The sequence below is a fragment of the Erythrolamprus reginae genome, chromosome 6 (genome assembly GCF_031021105.1).
Source record: "Erythrolamprus reginae isolate rEryReg1 chromosome 6, rEryReg1.hap1, whole genome shotgun sequence".
In the NCBI taxonomy this organism is placed as follows: Eukaryota; Metazoa; Chordata; class Lepidosauria; order Squamata; family Dipsadidae; genus Erythrolamprus; species Erythrolamprus reginae.
In genome coordinates, this window is record NC_091955.1 from 35,749,672 (window position 1) to 35,768,164 (window position 18,493).

At 45.2% G+C, this 18,493-nt stretch overlaps 1 protein-coding gene across 1 annotated transcript in view; it reads left to right on the plus strand.

Annotated features, from left to right (window-relative positions):
• The window catches only part of DOCK4 (dedicator of cytokinesis 4), an 826,344-nt gene that overhangs the window by 395,393 nt on the left and 412,458 nt on the right, over positions 1–18,493 (plus strand). The window lies entirely within an intron of this gene.

The following is an 18,493-nucleotide window of genomic DNA, read 5'->3' on the forward strand; positions in this document are numbered from 1 at the left end:
AAATCAATAATACTATATATATAGGACCGCAAGTTATAAGAACTTTGCGATATTAAACAAGGAATAAGGGTACATTTATATAATGAAATACATGATAGAATCCAACCCCCTTCGTCTCTCCATATATGGGCATATTATTCTCAGCCAACTTCCTATTTCTCAATGTTGTTCCCAACATTTCCTCAGAATCTTCCATCATATTTGTTTATCAGTCCCCCTGACAGATTTGGCTCATAACTAACTTTGTCAGCAAACTGTTTTGCAATAAACATGTTTTTCTCCATCTTTCGCAACTTCCTTACTAACCAAGGGTGCCAGAGGTGAAAAGTACAATGTCCTCTAGAATACATTTTGAAAATATAGAATTTTAAGTATATTGCTTATACATTGTTTATATACTCATTACACAAAGTAAAGAGTATTTCTCCAAACAGAAATAAGTGTAGTGTTTTTTACAAAAAAAAGAGTATACTATAACATATGACAGAGCAATCTTTGTCATTTCCTATTTAAAGAGTAGCCATGTTGTGAACAGATTGGTTTACTGCCTCATTTCATAAGTCTCTTATTTTGGATCATGTGGATCTGAATACATGGATTAGAGAATGACATATTTTGACTATTTAGCGGCCTATTAAGGATCAAAGTAGACAATTTGCGCCTTGTACTCATGCACATAGCTGACCATTGTTAGCATATTCGTGACCGTCTCTAGTACCTGTGGAACAAATGGCTTTTCTTGTATTTTGTACTGTTATTAAACTTTTATGAAAAACTGGGGGGGGGAAGAACTTCAAAAACGTTACCAACTTGTGCTATACAGCAGCAGGTGAAGCTAGGAAAAATCACATCAGATACATGTACAATTAGCACAGGTGCCCCCAAAAGCTGTGTACTCTCACCACTTCTCTCTATACACTAATGACTGCATCTCAAACAATCCATCTGTTAAACTACTGAAGTTTGCAGATGATACAACAGTGATCGGACTCATTCGAGACAATGATGAAACCGCATACAGATGGGAGGTTGAACAACTATCCTTGTGGTGTGACCAGAACAATCTAAAACTGAACACACTCAAAACCGTAGAAATTGTGGTAGACTTTAAGAAAAACCCTAGACAACTAGACAACACAGTATCAACAGTAGAGACCTTCAAATTTCTAGGTTCTATCATATCTCAAGACCTAAATTGGTCACCTAACATCAAAAACATCATCAAAAAAGCACAACAAAGAATGTTCTTCCTGCGCCAGCTCAGGAAGCTCAAACTGCCTAAGGAGCTGCTGATGCAGTTGCAACCCAGCAGGACCAACAGAGACTTTAGAGGATAATCAGAACTGCAGAAAAAACAATTGCTGCCAACCTGCCTTCCATTGAGGACCTGTATACTGCACGAGTCAAAAAGAGGGCGGGGAAAATATTTACTGACCCTTCGCATCCTGGACACAAACTGTTTCAACTCCTACCCTCAAAACCTCACTACAGAGCACTGCTTTCTTTTCCCGAACGCCATCACTCTACTAAACAAATAATTCTACAAAACTTTTGCCAGACCCATCCTTGAATACAGTTCATCTGTCTGGAACTCATACCACATCTCGGACATCAACACCCTTGAAAATTTCCAAAGATATTTCACCAGAAGAGCCATTCACTCCTCCACTCGAAACAGAATACCCTACGAAAGCAGACTATCAATCCTTGGTCTTGAATGCTTAGAACTACGACGCCTAACACACGATCTAAGTATTGCCCTCAATACCATATGCTGCAACGTTTTACCTGTCAATGACTACTTCAGCTTCAATCGCAACAACACAAGAGCACGCAACAGATTCAAACTTAATATTAACCGCTCCAAACTTGACTGTAAAAAATATGACTTCAGCAAACGAGTTGTCGAAGCATGGAAATTACCTGACTCAGTAGTGTCAACTCCTAACCCCTAACATTTTCCCCCTAGACTATCCACGATTGACCTCTCCAGATTCCTTAGAGGTCAGTAAGGGGCGTGTGCCTTCCGTCCCCTGTCCAATTGTCTCTATCTCATTTATCTTTTCTTCCTTTCAAATTTGTTCACCTATACTTTATATCTCTTCTTCTATTCGTTTTTTTAGTTATATTACTACATATCTATTCTCTTCAATGTGTATTATGTATTGGACTAAATAAATAAATAAATAAAATAAAATCCCTCAACACTGTCAGACTTTTTTTACTAAATCTGCACTTCTATTTCTACTAGTTTTTCTCATTATTCCTATCATCCCTTTCCTTTCAGTATGACTGTAACTTGTTGCTTGTATCCTAAGATTTTTATTAATATTGATTGTTTCTTCATTGCTTATTTGACCCCTATGACAATCATTAAGTGTGATTCTTTTTCTTTTATGTACCAAGACAAATTCCTTGTGTGTCCAATCACACTTGGCCAATAAAATTCTATCCTATCCTATCCTATTCTATCACCAAAAAGATTTTGGAATAAGATCACAGTGAAATTTTTTTGGCACAAGCCACGGTAAGTCTCCGTGTGATGCCATAGGTGGTACAACAAAGCAACAAACAGCTCAGGCTAGTTTGCAATCACCTAAAAAAGGCCAAATTTTCACAGCACACTCCTTGTTTGAAGTTTGCAAACAAAAAATAAATAAAATCAATTTCATTTTTGTTTCCAATGATGAAATTGCATCTTCATGATCTGCGCAAGACAAAAGATTCAGTAAAGCTTCCACAGTTGCTGGAACTCGTGAAAATCACCAGTTTATTCCAATTGACTTGAACCAAATTTCAGTAAGTAGAGTGTCAAATGTTTCTTCCTCATTTGTTGCCAAGCTTTGTAAGTCAGAGGACACAGTGAGTGTACCTGGGATAAATGTGCCTGAACTTCAACTTGGTCAGTAAGTTGCTTGTGTTTATGACAACGAATGGTGGATTGGCAAAGTATGTGACACATCATTTGTAAAACATGATGCCTTGGTCAGCTTTATGGATCCATGTGGACCTGCACAACCATTTCATTGGCATAGCAGAAGAGATTCCTATTTGGATTCCTGAACAGCATATTCTAGCAGTTCTCCCAGTACCAGCAACTACAGCACTTGGACAACAGTATAAATTATCAAAAAAACCATCTAAATTAACAATGAATAATTATTGTCTCTGCAGCACTGATGTTTTACTACTGCTTGGGACACTTCCTTTAGGCTTGGGAACCTAGACTTAAGACACTTCCTTTAGGCTTGAGAACCTAGGCAAAGACACCCAAAAGAGGCTTGAGAACCTTGTGTAAGATGCCCACCTTCAGACTTGGGAACATTTGCAAAGTGCTCTACCCGTGGCTGGACATGCCTGGCTATCAGGCGTGACCTCTTGGCGATGAGCCACCATGGACCAACAGATGTTTAAAGCACTAATTGACTTATCAATGGGCCCATTTCCTCTATCATGCAACATTGCTGACAAAACCCCCACTTTTTTGGACCCTTATATGAAACCTGGCCTCACCCTTTCATTTCCTAACAAACATTCCTGTTTTTTAGTTTTCTTGAACACAGTCTTATAACATAATGTGTTCTTTATTTTTTAAAAAAATGCTGCTTATTGAAAAAAGAATCACTTTTACAGCATTTTTATCAAGGGTGCAGTGCAGAAATCACAGACTGCCTGCAAACAGTTGAGGACATTTTTCCAATCCTTATATGAAGAGACATCAAAATTAAAACAGTGTATTCTTAAAGAGGAGAATCTGCTATTTCTAATGATGCTAAATTGAAGAGGTTTGAAGCTGCCCCACAGGATCAAACAGGCCATCAAAACCCATTAAATACCAACTTTGAACTCTTATATTTTTTCAATAACTTGAAGGAATGTGCTGCAAATTGGAAGTCCTGATTGCAGCTGTGTACTTAGTACACCTGCCAAAACTCAGCCTGAAAGGCCAAGTAGTTTTGAAACTACAGCAGCTTGAAGATTGCTGTAAATTTAGTTTTGAGGGTTTTTTTGTAAAGTTTGAGCATGAACATGTAAAACGTAAGAGGACTAGGTACATGGGGTTTTCCCAGTTTATAAATCCTTACAAGGTGTGCAGGTTCTCCGAATATCTCCAACATGCTACTGAAACTGCCGCATTTACAGCTTCTGGAAGTTGGCCCAAAATGTTAGTTTTGTGGACTCAGCATTTTGCAACCCTTTACTTTAGGTCTCCCAGTCTTTAGAACTAAAATTTTGCACAGCGTAGTTTTATATCATAAAGAAACTACATGCCAAATTTCATCAAAATCTGAGGTGGTAAGGTAGGGATGATCTTTAAAGTTGGTCCACTTGAAACGGAATGACTCACATACATAGTTTGGCTTTATGTGGGCATAAGCTGAAACAAAGACTTAATGACCTTTTGATCTCTGTCTTGAAAAATTCATCACTATCTTCCCTGTTTTAAGCGCCTGTTTCTTTTTCTGTGATTATTTTTCTTCTTAGATTAAAAATGTAAAAATTTCTAAACAATTAAAATAAGTAAACTGTTTTTTTTCAAATGTTTAGTTGCCAAAATAAATTGAAAAATTTCAAAAAAAGGATTTAAAAATTGAAAAAGATTTAAAATTAAAGATATTTAAAATTGAAAAAAGATTAAAATTTGAACAAAGAATTAAGCTTTATTTCACTGCAACTCAGTGGCCTCCATTTGCGCCCTACTGGTTCCATTCCAGTGTCAGGCTGAGTCACTGGGCTGCCTCTCCTTCTCTCAGCTCATCTGTCTCTCCTCTCAGATGGATTGCTGGGCCACCTCTCAGTTGGGACACTGGGCGACCTCTCAATTGGGCCATCTCTCAGCTGGGCCACCTCTCAGTTGGGACACCTCTCACCTATATGAGTGAATAGGAATGGCAAATCATGCTGTCAAGTTTCACATAGGCATAGCTCTAAGCTCTTAACACTCGAACTATTATTTAGCAATCGACTTACTCAGGGAAAAAAACCTGGACATTCCACAAAAATATTGTTTTTATTGCACACAGGACTGAATTTACGCATTTGTTCTCACCAAAATATATAAAAATTAAAGCCCTTATAAAGGTCTGGGTTCTTTAATTAAAATTTTAAATTTTTTCCTCCTGTCTTTCCGTGTCAAAAATTATTTGGACATTCTCTTCATGGGCTTGGAAATATCTGAAATACGTTAATATAATGATTCCTTCTAAACTTGTGAACTACTTTTTCTTTCGTCACCAGAATAATTTCTATAATTACCACGCTATTTTTAGGTGTTATTTTTTTCCAGCTACTATTATATATGTCATAATGCATTGGTACCTCTACCTATGAACGCCTCTACTTAAGAACGTTTCTAGATAAGAACCGAGTGTTCAAGAATTTTTTTGCCTCTTCTCAAGAACCATTTTCTACTTACAAACCCTAGCCCCCGAAACTGTAACTGGAAAAGGCAGGGAGAAGCCTCCCTGGGGCCTCTCTAGAAATCTCCTGAGGGAAAACAGGGCCAGAAAAGGCAGGGAGAAACCTCTGTGGGGCCTCTCTAGGAATCTCCTGGGAGGAAACAGGGCCTCCCCCCTCCCTGTGGTTTCCCCAATCGCACACATTATTTACTTTTATTTACTTACTTACTTACTTACTTACTTACTTACTTACTTACTTACTTACTTAAGTTGAAAGGGACCTTGCAGGTCATCAAGTCCAACCCCATGCCTAGGCAGGAAATCATACATTTACATTGATTCCTATGGGAAAAATGGCTTCTTCTTAAAAACTTTTCTACTTAAGAATCTGGTCATGGAACAAATTAAGTTCGTAAGTAGAGGTACCACTGTATTAGTATATATGTCAGCCCAGAGGTGGTATTTAATCAGTTCTGACTAGTTCTGGAGAACTGGTAGTGGAAATTTTGAGTAGCTCAGAGAACTGGCAAATACCACCTTTGGCTCGCCCTGCCCTTGATCTATTGCTGCGTTCCAGCCTTCCAGTCCACCGCCACCTTGGTGCTACAAACTCATCTTCCCCACCCCTCTTAGGTAGGCGTGGCCTGGTGGTCAGGTGACCGGGGGGCATGGCCAACTTGTAAAATGTGGTGAAACTCACTTCACAATGCTCTTGCTTAGTAACCAAAATGTTATACTCAATTGTGGTCATAAGTCTTTCTTTTTCCCCCTTTCTTTCCTTTTCCTTTTCTTCTTTATTTTTTATTTATTTATTTGTTTTGTCAAGTACATATTGGAAGTATGTAAAGATATAATAATAATCATATACATGATACTAATAAAAAAATAAAAGAAGAAACATTAGGACAGGAGACGGAAGGCACGCTGGTGCACTTATGCACGCCCCTTCATTTCCTCCCTCTTTTTCTTTTCTGTCTGTCTTCCTTCCTACCTACCATCTTTCTTTCTCTCTCTCTCTCTCTCTCTCTCTCTTTCTTTCTTTCTTTCTTTCTTTCTGTCTTTCTTCCTTCTTTCCTAAAAGCCCTCTCTCTGCACCACCCAACCTGTCACCTCCAAACAGTGTCTGTCTGGTCTCCTTAGAGAAAAAAATTGCAAAATACAAAAATTCTTCTTGCTGTGAGAAGTTAATTGCTTGCCCTCACAAGAAGAGTTTCTGTATTTTGCAATCTTTTTTCCCTAAAGAGACCAGCCAACAGACATACTGAGCTGTTATATTCCAGTAAGATGCCCTTCTCACAGTGGGGTTGGAGTTTGGGGATGACAGGTTGGGTGGGGTGGAGTGGGGCAGGAGCTCTTAGAAAGGAAAAAAGACAGACAGAAAGAAAAAAGATGGTAGAAAGAAAGACAGACAGACAGAAAGAAAGATGGATGGAGGGAAAGAAGGAAGACAGGGAGAAGAGAAAGAATAAAGGAAAGAAAAAGGAAAGAAAGAAAAGAAAGAAAGAAAGAAAGATAGTAGAAAGGAAGACAGACAGAAAAAGAAAGGAGGGAGGAGAGGGAAGGGAAGGGAGGGAAGAAAGAAAGAAAAAGGAAAAAGAAAGAAAAAGTAAGACAGAAAGGTAGAAGGAAGGAAGGAAGGAAGATAGATAGATAGATAGATGATAGATAGATAGATAGATAGATAGATAGATAGATAGATAGATAGATAGATAGATAGTGTTGTGGTTAGCTCTGGCCCAGCTCCTGCCCCAAGGACTGTGGATGTGGGGGAGACATCCACATGCTGCAGGCCTGTTTTGCCCCCAGTGGAATCTGCTGATGAAGGCTCCTCTGACCAAGAAGACATGAGTGACAGGGAGGAGGAGAGTCTGGCAGACAGCTCAGAAGGAGATCAATTATCTAGCTCCTCCTTGGATTCAGAACAAGAGTTAATGATACAGCCACGCATGCGGAGAGCGATGCATAGGCAACAACAACTGAGATATTATTATCAAAGAAAATGAGGCCACCTGTGATTGGGTGGGGCTGTGGTAATTAGTGAGGCTGCTATAAATAGCAGCCTGTGGGTTTGGCCATTGAGGAGGATTATCTGATTGTTGTGTTTCATGCCTGCTTTGCTGCGTTTGACCTTTTGTGTGCTGATTTTTCCCTGCTTTGAAACTAAACCCGAGCAAAGTGTGTTTCACTTTGTGAAAGAAGAAGGACTATGAATTACCTCACAGCTGCAAGCTAAGTATCACAGAACTGATAAGGGACTTGTACCAATTACCAGTTTGTTTGGAGACGAGTGCTCTTTGCTATATAAAAAGAGGGCTTAGTTTAAGTGAATTTTCGGTATAAATAATACCTGGCTGGTGACTTCATCCCCGGCCCATTTTGCTGCAGGGCCAGGGAGACACGACCCTCAGCCAGCTCCTGGGAGGCTTCGGCCTTCCCAGTGACATCATCCAGGGGCGGAGCCTGCAGCCCTATAAAAGGGCTAGTCAGGCTCCAGGGCCTCCTTTTCGCCCTGGATGACGATGAAGCAAACACCCTGCTGGGGTTCGCTTTCCTCCTGTCAGCCATCTTAGCAACAGCCTCATGGCGTCGACCATTTTAGGCTGCAACTTTTGGAGGCCCGGTTTGGTGTCGTGGGGGGTGGAAAGCTGGGATCCCTTATTTTAAGGGTCCCTTAGTTTACAGGGTCTTCTTCCCAGATGGGAGCCTTCCCCTTGGGGGGTCCTGTCTCCTCATTTCCCCTCATTTGGGCCCTTTGGACTACGTTGGGGGGGGGGGGTGAGGCCTAATAGGCCTGGTTAGGGCCTGTCATCCAGTCTTCTTTTCCCCTCATTTCCCCCTCATTCGGACCGTATTTTGCTGTCGCCGGGGGTGGGTGGGTGGGGGTGAGGCCTGGTAGGCCAGGTTCGGGCCTGCTTTCCTCCAGGCCTGGGCTCGAGGGGTGGGATTCCCCTTGTTTGGGAGTTGACTGCTTGGTACTATTAACTCTCCAGGAAGGATTTCCTTTGAGCAATTCCCAAGCAGCAAGTTTTTTAATTGCTCCCTTCTGGGTTATCCTGTGTCAATGGCTCCCAAAAGGCAGAAGCCTCTACCATCACCTACAGAATCCGGGGCTCGGCCTTGAAGGGCCTTGAGACCCTCTGCTTGGGCCCGGCTGGCTCAAGCTGATGCTCAACCTGGGGTCAGTAGGGCAGGTAGGATGAGGGGTCCTTCTGCACCTGATTCTACCATACCTGCTCATTCCAGACCCGGGATCATCGGGAGGCTGGATGATTTAGATGCACACTGGAGATCGGGACACGGGCCGGGCAGCGCCACTCCTTCTGCTCCAGCGGCACTTGGCAGGCCAACAGGTGAACCAGCAGCCCAGACCGGGCAGATGACAGCGACACCTGGCTCATTAGGAGCTGGGTCCTCTTTGATGGCTTCTACCCCTTTGGGGGCAGGTGAGACTGCACCACACCCAACACTTTCACCGCTCCTCCCTCTGACCGGTCAGGCCTTTGGGCCACCGGGTTTTGGGAGTGGGGTCAACTTAAGGGGTAATTCAGCCATCACCTGTAGTCAAGTGTGGGTTTCCCCCACTGCTACTGCAGTGGCACAGGCCCTTTCGACGGCTTCGGTGCCATCGATGGGGTCGGGGGAGGCAACAGTAGCCACTTCCATGATCTTAAACCCTTTGGCCGCTGTGGGAGCAGCTGCCATCCCGTGGGGGTTACCCTCCGTGCCTTTGAGTTGTCACCTCTATCCCACTGTCAGGGAATGTATTTGGAGAGGGGAGTATGTAGATTTTTTCTCCCTCCTCAGCAAGGAAGTTCCAAAAAAGGGGAAGGAAGATGAGGCGAAGGTAAATAAGCCCGAGAAGGTCAGGGTTAGCAGGTGCTTCAGCTCATGGCTGTATGCATACCTGACATATACTTCAGTGGTGACCCAGAGGAAGCCAGCTCGGGCTCCCTCTATGTTCAGATATATTGACCTGATTGCCCGTGCTCATTTTGACTACAAGGGCACGGCGTGGCGCCACTACAATGAGGCCTTTAGAATGCGGGTGGCATTTGAGTGCACGCTCCCTTGGGATGTGGTGGTCCCCGAGTTATGGCTTAATGCAACCCAAATGTCCTGGGCTGGGGGAGGCAACCGCACAGGTAGCGGTCACTGTATGGAGGACGAGCCGGTGGCGTCGCCAGCGGCTCGGGCTGTAGGGGAAGGGGCAGGGAAAGCTGCCCCTATATGTCATGAGTTTGCCAAGGGAGTGTGTTTTCGTCCCTTCTGCAAATACAGACATGCTTGTGAGAACTGTGGGGGCTACCATGCCACCAGCACTTGTATCAAGCCCGAAGGGGGTAAGGATAGGAAGGATGGTGCAGGGCCGGTTAAACAGCCCCCGCCTGCTGGGGGGAAATGGGCCCAGCCCAGTTAAGCTGGGAGTTTCTGGAGGAGTTGTTTGGGATTATCGCCCTTGCAGGAGGGCGGCTGCCCTCTTGCAGGGTTCTTACCGAGGGGTTCAGGAGCCCATGTGTTGGGCCTAGGAAGGCCTTCATGTCTGACAACCTTAGATCGGTTGTGGGGCATGAAGACATCGTTTCCAGAAAGAGGTGGCCGAGGGCAGGGTATTGGGACCTTTCCTGTGCTCACCCTCGCCAACCCTTCGGATCTCCCCCTTGGGGGTGGTTCCTAAGAAGGCTAGTGGTGAATTTAGATTGATTCACCACCCGTCCTTCCCGAGGGGAGAATCAGTGAGTGATTTCATTCCTGATGAGCTTTGCTCGGTCTGCTATGCGGCTGTTGTCACGGCGGTAACCATGGTTAGGAAGTGTGGAGTAGGAGCCCTTATGGGTACATGTGACATCAAGTCGGCATTCCGGCTCCTCCCCATACACCCAGACGATTTTGAGCTCCTGGGCTTCCACTTCAAAGGTGGCTGTTACAGGGATAGAGCAGTACCAATGGGATGCTCTACATCTTGCTCCCTGTTCAGGAACTTTAGCACCTTGTTGGAGTGGGCGCTCAGGAGGCGCACTGGTCTGGGTTCAGTCATTCACTTTGTCGATGACTTCCTATTGGCGGGGCCTGCGCATTCAGAGCAATATTCTGCCCTGATGCGGGCCTTCGAAGCCCTTTGCGCTCAATTGGGGGGCCCTTTGGCACCAGAGAAGACCGAGGGCTCCGCCACCAGGATTACTTTTCTGGGTCTTGAATTGGACTTGGAGGAGCAATCTTGCAGATTGCCCCTAGACAAGCTGCTCAAGGTCCAGAGCAAGCTCGACATAGTTAGGGTCGTTGGAAGGTAACCTTTCATCAGCTGCAGGAACTCGAAGGGCTTCTTAACTTTGCCTGCTGGGTAATAGCCCCCGGCAGGGCTTTTTCCCGGAGAGTAGATACTGCAATGAAGGGGCTACGTTTGCCCCATCATCGTACCCGCCTGAGCGCTGAGGTCAAAGATGACCTGCGTGTATGGCGGGGTTTTCTGGACCACTTCAATGTTCTGTCCTTTTGGAGGCACGAGCTTCTTTTGGAAGCAGAATTGCAGTTATGCTCAGACGTTGCGGGGACCCGTGGGTTCGGGGTTATCTTAGGCGAACAGTGGGCCATTCCATATGGCCTCCGGAATGGAGGGCCTCTCCCTTGGTCAAAGATCTGACCTTCCTGGAGCTCTCCCCACTGATAGTAGCTTTAGAGCTGTGGGGAGAGCGGTTTAGGGACAAAACTGTGCACTTTTGGTGCGACAACCTGGCTGTAGTCCACGTTGTGACTGCCCTGTCCTCTTAAACGACAGGGTCATGCGGCTTGCCCGCCATTTCGTGCACAGGTCATTGTCCCTAAATGCCCTGTTTCTGGCTCGGTATGTCCCTGGTCTAGACAACGGGATCACTGACGCCTTGTCCTGTGGTCAGTTGTCCAGGTTTTGGACCCTGGCTCCGTGGGCTCGTGCGTCACTGGAAGCCTTCCCCGACCACCTTTGGAGCCTGGGGGGCTCTCGAGCAGTGGGGGACTGAAGCCAATGGGGCCATGGCCCTCTCAGTGGCAGCAAGCACCTTGAGGGCATATCAGAACGCAGATAAGGAGTTTTGGGATTTCAGGCAAACCAGGGGTTACCCTCACATTTGGCCATTCCCAGTGGATCACCTTATGGAGTTCTGCGTGCAGCTTCAGGCAGCGCGGCCTTTCAGTTAGGACTTTTAGGTTCCTGTTGGCAGGCCTCGCCTTTTATCTAAGGCTAGTGGCTTTTTGGACCTTTCTATGACTCCCGCATTTGGAAGATGCTGGAAGGTTGGGTGAGGGAACGACCGGGGACCCCAGTGGATAGCAGACAGGCATTAACGGTACAGCAGCTGTCGCTCATCGATCGAGCTTGGAACAGCCTGTGTGCCTCTCTGTGTGGGGCCCGCCTTTTTCAGGCGGTGGCCTGTGTCATGTTTTTCAGGGCCCTTCAAGTCAGTGAGGCTCTGGCTTCCTACCAGGCTGACAGATCTCTCTGTGCCTTCCAGTTTTCCGACTTGCATTTTAGCAACAGGGGTGTCTCTCTATTGGTGAGACAATCCAAAACTAATCAGTTATGTAGAGGTGTTAGGATAGAGTTGACTGCTGCCACCGATCAGTGTGGTGCCCGGTGGCGGTTCTTTCTAATTTCTTTAGTCTTTGGGGAGCAGGGCAGAGGTACCTTTTTGAACACCAGGATGGTACCCCGCTGACCCGCTATCAAGTTTGGGCTTTAGTGACTAGGGCTCTTGTTGGGATTGGCATCGACCCCGCCGGCTACAGAACGCATTTGTTCTGTATCGGCGCTGCAACTAGTGCAGCAGTGTCTGGTTTTCCAGGTCATGGGATCCGTGGATTGGCCGCTGGCGGTCAGCAACCTATCTAGGTTATGAACAGCTAGTTGCTGTAATAGGATAGGATGTCAGGCTAGGGAGCCTTTCTCTGCCTTCTTCTAGATAGTCCCACCAGGGCGAGACTGACGGCGTTGCTGTGTGGCCACAGTGGTCTTTTGGGCTGGCCGATCTGCAGCAAGAACCGCCATGGGGACCCGGCTGTCTTTGGGTCTGGTGGGTCAAGCATCATCAGGATGGGGAGAAGAGGCCCGGAAGAGAGGGGTTTTCTCCTGCTGCTCCTGGGAGGGCGGCACAAGAGGTGTTGCGCCCAGGTGGTCGGTCTTGCACTCAGTGGCAATGACCTGTGTGTGTCTGGGGTCTGGCACTGCTTTGCGTATTCTTCGCAAAGCTTGGCCAACCACGCAAGTGGTTTGGTCCGAGATCCTCCTGAGTATCGTTTTGGGGACGCCATTTCCCTTAGGGCCACTCACAGGGTCAGGAAAGGTGACTAAGGCTGTGAGTGGGCTGGTCAGAGAGTTGGGTGGGGTAGTGGTTGCCCATCCCCACATCACCATAGATCAGCCGTGGCTTTACCGGGCTGACGGTGTTCACCTGTCAAAACGGGGGAACACCATCTTCTTACTGGAGCTGCAGCGGTCACTGCGCGAGCTGGTGCAGGTAGAAGGGGGAGTCGGGGGGCCAAGACAGAGATCCCCACTCCGTGGCAGGTTAGGGGTGGAAAACTGGGTGGTGGTTTAGCAACTGCGTGTTCTCCTTTGGGCATCATTGGGGATGATTGACAGGTTCTCTCCAAAGGCTTGTGGTGGAAACGACCTGAGCAATTGGGGGGAACCTGTCTTTGGGTCCCGCCCATTTCTTTCCCCTTGTATGGGATAGACGGCGAGACCTCCCACATGCAGGTGCATGGCAGTGAGTCACCTGGATCAGCATGGTGCTACGCCCATAAGTTGCCCTGGAAGTTTTTTCTGACGTCATTTTCCGCCCCGGAAGTAAGACCGCCGAGACCGCCTCCTGCCGCACGAATCCCAGCGACCGATTAGGTCCCACAGAGTGGGCCTTCTCCGGGTCCCGTCAACTAAACAATGCCGGTTGGCGGGTCCCAGGGGAAGAGCCTTCTCTGTGGTGGCACCGGCTCTCTGGAACCAACTCCCCCCGGAGATTAGAACTGCCCCTACTCTTCCTGCCTTCCGAAAACTCCTTAAGACCCACCTTTGCCGTCAGGCATGGGGAAACTAAACATCTCCCCTGGGCACGTTAATTTATGCATGGTATGATTGTGTGTGTGTCTGTTATTACATGGGGTTTTTCTTAAATCGTTAAATATTTTAATTAATTGGATTGTTGTTACTGTTTTACTTGTTGTGAGCCGCCCCGAATCTTCGGAGAGGGGCGGCATACAAGTCCAACTAATAAATAAATAAATAAATAAATAATTGTTTGACCCTGCGGGTCCTTGTTTAGGGTTATAGTTAATTTATGCTAATTTATTTAAATAAATTATGCAAATTTAATTAATAAAATTACCCATTTTAAATCCAGCTCTTGTGTCCGTGTCGTTACTCCACCTCTGCTGCAATACCTGGCTGGTGACTTCATTCCCGGCCCGGGATGCAGGGCCAGGGAGATACGACCCTCGGCCAGCTCCTGGGAGGCTTCGGCCTTCCCCATGACATCATCCAGGGGCGGAGCCTGCAGCCCTATAAAAGGGCTGGTCAGGCTCCAGGGCCTCCTTTTTGCCCTGGATGACGACGAAGCGAACACCCACCTGCCCTCCCTATCTTTCAGTGTGCCAAGGGGGTCACCCTTAGGGGGGACAAATAGGAATTTTTGGTGGTTGCGGTATTTTCTGCGACCGTTTTTTCGCCTATTCCACACTGCGGTGATGGATAGGCGGTTAGGGGGTGCTTCGCCCCCCGTTTAGGCTAATTGACTTACCTTTGGTCATTTGGGTAAGCAGGTTAGGGGCGGAAAACTGGGTGGTGGTTTAGCAACTGTGTGTTCTCCGTTGGGCATCTTTGGGGATGATTGACAGGTTCTCTCTAAAGGCTTGTGGTGGAAACGACCTGAGCAATTGGGGGGGACCTGTCTTTGGGTCCCGCCCATTTCTTTCCCCTTGTATGGGATAGACGGCGAGACCTCCCACATGCAGGTGCATGGCAGTGAGTCAGGTGAGGGCGTGGCCCCTCACCTGGATCAGCATGGAGCTATGCCCATAAGTTGCCCCGGAAGTTTTTTCTGACGTCATTTTCCGCCCCGGAAGTAATTGTTTGACCCTGCGGGTCCTTGTTTATGGTTATAGTTAATTTATGCTAATTTATTTAAATAAATTATGCAAATTTAATTAATAAAATGACCCATTTTAAATCCAGCTCTTGTGTCCGTGTCGTTACTCTGCCTCTGCTGCAACATTGTTTTGAATTTTCAAACGTGTGTGTGTCTGAAATTTGTACCTGTGAATTTTCGGGAGGAGTCTACCAGAGAGCCCGACAGAACAGATGGATGGATGGATGGATGGATGGATGGATGGATGGATGGATGGATGGATAGATAGATAGATAGATAAGATAGACAGACAAAAAAAAGAAAGAATGGAGGGAAGAAGGAAAGAAAAACACATTCTGCTGTTCCTCCTGATACAGTAAACGATTATCTAAAACCATTAACTGATTATCAATAATCTGCAATTACTAAAACAATGTTTGGTTGTTACAGCCAACTTAGTAATATCCATGCAGACTAATGAAAATAAATGGTTTAGAAATAGATCAAAATTACTGAACTTTAGCTTCATTTACCTCAGTTGTGTGATTTACAGTAATGAAAGTTTGTGAACTCATCAGAACCAATTTTAATTCTGCAGCCTTGTGATCAAAGCATTAACAAATACAGTTGCTTGCTTAAACAAATGGTATCCCCAAACAATTCACTATATAATATCTTCAGTGTTGTGTCCATCTGCCCTGTCCTGGCGTTGTGTCCAGCTGCCCTGGACACAAGACTGAGGAACATGATGGAACTACAAGTCTTGGGTAAGACGCTTATCTCTCAGTGGGAGCAGTTTGCAGGTAACCAGTCAGGTGGGGTGGAGCAGAGAGGGGGATGGGTGGGCTGAGAGTCCTACCTAATACTTGTAGCTTTGTTTAGTTCCTAGGTCTTGTGTCCAGGGCAGCTCATTCTAAAAAAAACCCCATCTTTTATGAGTGTATTTTAATTGGTTTAGGCTTTTAGATTTTAACTTTAATTAATTGGTTTTCATTGTATATTGTTTTTCTATGTGTTGTAAGCCACCCCGAGTCTTCGGAGAGGGGCGGCATATAAATCCTATTAATAAATTCCCTCTTTACCTGGTGGCTTCTGCCTGTCCTGATTCTTTCCTTTGCTGTGAGCATGAGAGAGAGAGAGAGAACAATTGAGGAGGGGCATGGTCACTGCCTCGGTGGCAGTGGTGTTTCTTTCGCTCCGTGGATAAACGCCGATTCCCCGCTGTTTGGGAGTGCCGATTCAGTTTGAATTGGGCCAAGCCTCCCTGGAAGGGAGGGGAAGAAGGGGACTTGATTTGGTCCCTGTTTGGGGTCAGCAAACCCCAGGGTTGACCAGACCTGGAGCCTCCACCACCAGCAGTGCGAAGGCGGTTAGCCACCATTAGCCAAGGAGACTGTGCTAGAAAGAGTTGCTTGAAGAATTGGAAGTCATCTGGAAAATAAAAGGGAATGTAAGTTTTGTGCTGTTGTGGCAAGGAGAATTGATGGATAAGTTGAGCATTGCTGTCGGAGGGAGAAATCTTTTTGTTACTTTTTGCTAATGGACTACTGGAAAAGGAGTTCGAGAAATTGGGGAGAGCGGCTAAATGGATACTATAATTGCTGTTTTTATTTTGAATGGGGCTCGAAGTTAACGTCTAAAAATCATCTTGGAAGCATATTGGTGAATTTGTAAAAATGTAATTTTAATTTCCTTTATACATATATTACTTGGATTCAAAAGTTGAAAAGCTGAAAACTTAAAAAAGAGCAACAATAAGAGTTTTAAGGACGGTATGGTTGCCATCTATTGGTAGAGACTGTATTCATGAGAAACTGTTTCGAGTTGGAATTTTTTGTTTACTTAGACTTCACCATCATGAGTTATCTGGACTAATTAAACCTGTTGTTGCTTCTGCACAAAAAAAAAGACTTTTTTTTTTTGTAGACTGTTTCTTTAAGCAGCAAAATTAGTCATCTCTTACATAAAGGAGAAGGAGATGGTGGAATAAGAGAAATAAGAGACTTGTTGGTAGATGAAGATAAAATTTATCTTTAAGTAAATGAAATATATTAAGGTGACTTAAGTAGGTTTAATTTAGACTTCTAAGGATTGTTTAATTTGGACTAGTGTGTTAAATGGGGTTTATAGATTTGAAAATCAAAGTATCTGTTTTTATTGCTTAATTTTAGTTTATCAAGAGGGGTTTGATGAAATATAATAATGGCATAATAATAAGTAATGAATTTAAATGTTTGTACTTGTTTGTTTTTTAAATTGATAAAGTATGTAATTTTTATACTGAAAATTAGATATAAGGATTTTTAGTCTGTTTTGAGATTTTTACTAAGAGGGAAGAAGGCACCACGGCTTTGATATTACAGTGATCTCTCGGTTAGCGCGGGGGTTACGTTCCAAGACCTCCCGCGCTAACCGATTTCCGCGTTATACTGGATGTGGAAGTAAAAACCACCATCTGCGCATGTGCGCCATTTTTTTCATGGCCGCACATGCGCAGATGGTGGAGTTTGCGTGTGGGCGGCGGGGAAGACCAAGGGAAGATTCCTTCAGCCGCCCAACAGCTGATCTGCTCCGCAGCGCGGAAGCAGCGAGGAGCCGAAGATGGGGTAAAGGCAAAGGGGAAACCCCATCTTCGGCTCCTCGCTGCTGCCGCGCTGCGGAGCGGATCAGGTGTTGGGCGGCTGAAGGAACCTTCCCTTGGTCTTCCCGCCGCCCAGGCAAAGGGGAAAGATCGCTTGCCGCTTTGCAGCTTGGAGCCTTGCTTCGCCTCCTTCGCTGCAATGGGGCAAGCGGCAAGCGATCTTGAGAAAGAGAGAGAAAGGAGGGCGACTTGCCAGTCCACGCCCCCCTGGATGAACAGCCTCGCATGGCCCCAGCGCCGGGCTCCGCTGTTGCCTCCGCCCCCATTCGGCTCTGCAGCTGAGAGGCCTTCCCGGCAGAGCCCTCCCCAACAGCTCCCGCCGCCAGCGCAACAAAGAAAAGAAAAAAAAATCCCCAAAAGAGGCAGGCACAAAGCGGGGGCACAAGGGGAGCTGCCCGGCAGAGGTTGCTTTTTTTCTTCTCGTGGGCAAGTGGAGGGGGGGAGAGAGAAGGGAGGAAGAGAGTGTGAGAGAGGAAGAAAGAGAGAGAGAAATGATAGAAAAAAGGGGAGAAAAAAGAGAAATGAGAAAATGATTGAAGCATAGTGACAGGAAAGAAAGAGAAAGAGACAGAGAAGTGACTCTTGGTGATGACGTATGACGTCATCGGGTGGGAAAAACCGTGGTATAGCAAAAAAAACGCGGACTTATTTTTTAATTAATATTTTTTGAAAAACCGCGTTGCAGCGTTTCGCGCTAATCGAGAACGCGCAAATCGAGGGATCACTGTAATATTATAAGATGTGAAAGATATTGATTTTACCAATAGTTTAAGGAATATTAATGATGGACTTAATTAGACATTAATGGAGATTTATCTGTTGTGAGCCGCCCCGAGTCTGCGGAGAGGGGCAGCATACAAATCTAATAAATGATGATGATGATGATGATGATGATGATGATGATGATGATGATTATTATTATTATTATTATTATTATTATTATTATTATCTGGATGACGAAATTAGAAAGAATGGAATGGTGTGTGTGTGATGATAACCGAAATTAAATAGATGGGATGTATAATTTGATTATATAAAATGTACTAATCCAAAACTATTTTATTTTATTGTAAGAAAAGAGAAGGTATATGGCTTTTTGTATTATATGATGTGGAAGAAAAAATTTAAAAAATTACTAGAAAGAGAGAGAGCAATTGAGAGGTGGCTATGCGCACACCCTGTAGGCTTGGCCTGGTTGCTCTGGGCTGCCTATAGCCGTGTTTTAAAATGTGTTTTTTAAGTTTGGGGGTTTGTGCAATGTGGGCTTTATGTTTTTAAAAGAGTTTGGACAATTCTCATTGTGGCTAAATGATTTTCATCCTGTGTTGGGTCTTGAGTGTGGGGGCTGCTTATTTTGATTC